Source organism: Saccostrea cucullata, unplaced genomic scaffold (genome assembly GCF_032062105.1).
Source record: "Saccostrea cucullata isolate Sc308-1 unplaced genomic scaffold, CSIRO_AGI_Scuc_v1 ctg23764, whole genome shotgun sequence".
In the NCBI taxonomy this organism is placed as follows: domain Eukaryota; kingdom Metazoa; phylum Mollusca; class Bivalvia; order Ostreida; family Ostreidae; genus Saccostrea; species Saccostrea cuccullata.
The window spans coordinates 1-5,538 of NW_026938601.1; the positions used below are offsets into that span (position 1 = coordinate 1).

Consider the following 5,538-nt stretch of genomic DNA (forward strand, 5'->3'; position numbering starts at 1 on the left):
CTCGTTTGTTAATATTGTCACAGGAAGCTGCTGCTTTTCTGCGTCTTTTTAGAAATGTTTGGTCATGGCGGTAGATTCGATCCACACAAGATTCAGATTTCTGTTTGATCAAATCATTCCTCTGTCTAGATTTCTTGTTCTGAATATCTTGAAGCCTTGCTCGAAGTAAATTTAGTTCCCTCGTTTTGGGAGCAACATTAACGTTGTCGCTTTCTTCAATTTGAATCTGAGGAACATCAAATCGAGTTTCGGCATAGTCACTTTCGCTGTATTGCGAGTCACAAACTGATTTTTGTTTGACCAGAGTTCCCCGGCGGACCGGAACTCGTAACGTGGTTTCCTGGTAGTCCCTGGGCGGGCGGTCCGGATACGAGTCGATATCGAAACTACTTTGCTTTGAAGGCATGTCGCTGTCATCTTCTTCAGGTATTTCCTCAGAAGCAGACGATATGAACATTCCACCCCAGTAGGGATGTTCCGAACTGCAATGAGAGTCGAAAGACCCAGAATTCTGATTTAAAAGTTGCCGCCAGCTCTGATTTTTCCTATTGTCCCCCGGTTTATATTTTGGTGATTTGTCCGCAGTTTCGTCATCTGTCTCCGACATTTGGATTAACCATGAAAAGAGTTTATTGTACGATTCCACGGACGCTGCCTCCTAGTCTTCGGACAAAACCAATTCATATAGTTCTGGTTCTTCTGAAACAAGGGAAACAAAATCTTAGAACTTTATTAGTTAAGGTCAAAATAAATTTGTTAAAAGAAGAAAAGGAAATTAACTCAAAGGTATCCGTCCAGTACACCAATAACAGTTCTATACAGCCCTTCATGTATGGGTAAAAATCAATATTATTTTCAATTCTGTTGTCTCTTAGTTTTCAAATTGGCCTTAAATCACTACAAATATGAAACATTTCCCGTGAGAAACAAGGAAAAAAAAGGAACAGTCTGGTGGAAAATTAAAGTGTTTTTAAGTGTATCAGAAAAAAACAGAAATATTAATCAATATGAATACTTGATTAATAAACAACTGCTTATCATCATTTTCAGTAAGGCACCGCAACATAATGAACTTCATCTACATTATAGATAATCACTTGTTTGTCAAAGAATTCTCGGTGCATTTCGCTCAACTCCCTGTGAAAAGTAAGCTCGGGTAGTCTTGCACTGAATTAACTTTGCAAATGCCGGAACTATGCATGCAGTCGCTCGCCTCCTCAGTGCTTTCCTCTTTTCTCATTTTTTCCCTGATAATCTTGATATGAACACTCCCGGAGGAAATATGGCTTGGTATTGTCATCTTTTTAATGAGTGAGAATATCAATGATTTTACGTTCAATTGTAAATAGACCCAACTTTGGCATAAGGAAGCTCTAAGATTTTTGCATCATGTTATGTCCTTTTGTGAATCTAGATTGTTCGTGTTTAATGCTATTGTTGTGAAATGAAAACTTTCCATGGTTCGTATTTTCTTATAATCATAAGGTCAATACAGTTCCTTTATCCTGGAAACAATTGCTACTACATTAACGTTTATTGCAACACGTATAAATGTTTATGATGGATCTCCTGATTAAGATTCTTTTGTGAGACAAATGAAATAAATATTTCTTTTAATGAATAACTTGAGGATTCAAATTAATAACCAAAAATGTAAATTATATCGCTGAAATGAAGCATGAGTGAAAAATACAAACGAATAACCCCCTTTTCTCGTATGAAACCCAATACATATTTCTCTATCAGTGCATAACCTTGACCTCTAGATCATGGACTTGAGTCAAGGTCATGGCACACCTCACAACATCAGCAAATTATGCCAAGTGTTATTCAGACTTAGTCTCATTCTTATAAATGAGCAATTACCCAAGCAATCTTACTGCCCCAATGGCGACAGAATTCAAGACCTTTAAACATCATCAATATATATACTCTCGTCTAGGCTTCCAACTATTAGATCACAGGCTGTGACTCTATTTCAGAACTTCGATGTCCAATGACAGCCAAACACATTTGTGAATTTTTTAAACCATGATCTTTAGTCGAAATCATGACTGTCAGACGCATCCGTCGATCATGAGAAATTGCATGTTATAGTTTTTTAACGTGCATATTGTTTCGATTTTATGACCAACAGATAGACAGACAGACGGACAGACAACGTTCTGCTGGAGGAGACATGTTAACCCACGTTTGTCTGATAAAGTTTCTGCTAAATGATTAATTATATTACATATTACGACGCGTAAATTAAATTAATTTGAGAATTAGCGCTTCGCACGCTCGAAAATTGATTCTGTAGATTGTTGTCAGATTCAATTTATCATTCTGGGACGCCAGAATTCATTGCACAGAGTTAATTCCTTTTGTATGCTAATTTACAGAACAGGGATTAAAATAATCTTTTTGCATATTATCCGGAGAGGTTTTATTTTTACAAATCCTCTGTATTTTGAAGAAATTAATTAATATTATGCACTTGAGACTTTCACTGGATTTTTAAAAATTATATATTTTGCACGAAAGTGATTAAGACAATAGTGTGAACAGTTTTTGCAAAACAATCATCATTATCAATGTCCTTCTTTTATATTCTTGTGTTTAATCAAGAGGGCTTTAAAGGCTATTGTAAACTGTGTTTCTTACATTTCTTTTTCTAAAAAGGTATACTGACCAAGGAAATATGGAGATCATAAGCGTTGGACGTCACATTTTATTGGATTTATAGGACGCTTTAAGCGGGCATCGTTTCAGCCACGGTCCAGAGTCGGCTCGTAGCTCTCCCGTGGCTGTTTTATCACGTGCAACCACGGCCAGAATACTAATAGATAGGATCGTAGATTTTGGTCGTGGTTTGCAACTATGTTCAGCGTAAGTGTGATTTTGAGAAAGATTTGGTTTATTAACACTAAATCTATATCACATCGGATAAGAATATTTGAGTGTTTCAGGGCATTTTCAAATACTTCACTGATATTAAGATTTAAATATCATTCAACGCTTTACTGTAATCTCTTAAAAAAGATATTTTGTCTACCTTCATCATGTGCATACTAATCAGTGTTTCATGTACAAGTATTTATTACTATGCATATGCACGTAGTAGCGAGTGAGTTTTTATCTACTAGTATTTAATCTTTACCCTACACGCATTCTCAATATAAGGGCTCAAATAATGTCGCCTCATTTTCATTTAGAAGAAATACCACTGATGTAATTTTTAAATCAACATTATAAATAATCATATAACAATGAATAAGAATTCATATAATTATCGATCTGAAAGTGTATTTAAGGAGTTCCAAATTCAAATATAGTAGCCTATTTGAAATGTACGTTACTGTCGCCGAGGCAAATATTATGCTGAATCCCCTCTGTGTAATATATAGTTCTGATTCTCAAGTCAAAATTTTCTGATAAGTTAAACCTTGTATGATATATACTTCTTTTCATAACAATAAATACATTTTCTTTGTGATAATAAATAATTTTTATTGTGCAATGTCCCTGTCGCTTAATTCTATTTCAACCACATTACAAGCAAACACAAAGATTATACACCTGATAGTTTTGTTCTCCTTTATTTATTGATGGGCTAAATTTTAAATTTCAAAGGATTAATTACTCCTACTTAGATAGTGTAACATGAAATTGAACAATTTGAGCAACTTTTATAAATATGTTTACGGAATGAAATACATTTTCAATCGTAGAGATAAGAAAGAAATGTACGTTACCTATATTTTTCAATTAAGAATATATATTAAGTAGGAAATATGAGACGACTCTGAATAAGCAACCCCTTGTATCCTGTAAACTGGCAAAGACGTTTTGCTTAACACAATTAAAAATTATTTTTTACATGAAAAGTGATCATTTGAAATGTACGTGACTGAAATGTACGTTACCATGAAATTCGAATGAAGTGAATTTCGCACGAATTTTCATGTATTCTCATACTTTCACACACTCGAATGTGTACACAAAGGAAAGTTTCAAAGGTTGGAGGTCGGCTAAATCCCAAAATTAATGAAAAGAAACGTTTCTGCTGAGGAAAAAAATATATTAAGGTCAATTATATGTAATATAATTTTGATACCTGGTATATATTTCTGAATACGAAACCTGTATGATGCATTTCTTATGATATGCAAGTTCAAATAGTATCAATATATTGCGTGTCTAACGTACGCTTGTGGAAGAGAATTGATTTTTATATTTGAAATGTACGTTACGTATGGTAACGTACATTTTGCGTATTTCTAACTGACATTCTTTTTAATTTAGTCAATGAATTGCGTTTACACGAGCGAAACAAAATTATCGTTACAATCCATTTGACAACTGACCACATAAATCCATCTAAATGCACCCCTAATCCTCGTAAATGTGGTAGACTGTTACCACATGCTAGAAAATTTATTTCTAAGTGTCTTAAATTCATCTTTGGGAACCTTTTTGCAGTTTTACTTTTAATATGCGACTTTTCGTCAATATTAATTTAATTGTTGTTGATAATTTAAAACAAGGTATGCATAGGCTTATAATTGGTAAAAAAAAAAAGAAAAAAAAAAAGAAGAAACAAAACAAATAAACCCAGAACACAAGATGGTCACGTACATTTCAAATACTGAAAGGCGCACAATACTCAGTTTTGTTTGAATCATTGCATTTTGGGTTATATTTTTCCAGATCTGCTGAAAAACACGTATGTTTGTGTTTTGACAAACGATGTTGCAACATACTAAATGAAATTGTTAACAAGACTGTCGATGGATATATTTGGAATAGATTTACGTTAAGTTTCAATGGCCAAACACGAGCATTTGTTAGATCATAGCAAAACACGTCTGACTCTTTTTTTTTTGTCTGTACCCTTGCACACTGGTAGAAGTAACTAGGCTACAGTGTCAATTTCAGCGAAACAGCACAAAAGAATGGTAATGAACTGAGGTGGAGGGGACTCCCCAATAATATGTGAAATAATCGTTACCGAAGTGACTTGACATTCATGTAGTTGATGACAAATAACCTCGTTTGTTACATTATGATTTCTTATATTACTGCGTTAAAACACTTCATTGAAATGATTTTTATGTCAATAATTGCTTTTTTTCAATATTTTCTTATTACTAATTTACATATTATTACGAGCTTGAAATATACGTTACCTACTCATATTCTGAGGCAATCGTGTCTTTATAGTGGTGATTGTGACATATAACACAATGTGATTACATAGAGAATCTTTTTTGGAATAAACTGAAACAAAACGATAAATTTTTAGATGAATTTTAAGCTTTTTATTAAACAGAAATATATCTTGAAATGTACGTTACATTTACGTAGTTTTCTAAATCGGCATGGATATATGTTAAAAAAGACAGTAACTATAAAATAGAATTTTACTACATGTACATGTTAAGTTCCAGTATCTATAGAAAATGACAAGATTCCAAACTGATCGCTCTAAACAAAACAGAGAGAAGAATTTAAAGCATATATTTAAAAAATGTTTTTATACATCTGGATCAAAAA

At 33.3% G+C, this 5,538-nt stretch overlaps 1 pseudogene; it reads right to left on the minus strand.

Annotated features, from left to right (window-relative positions):
• Window positions 1-3: 3 nt before the first annotated feature.
• LOC134250745 (uncharacterized) lies at window positions 4-1,300 on the minus strand (annotated as a pseudogene).
• Window positions 1,301-5,538: the final 4,238 nt, after the last annotated feature.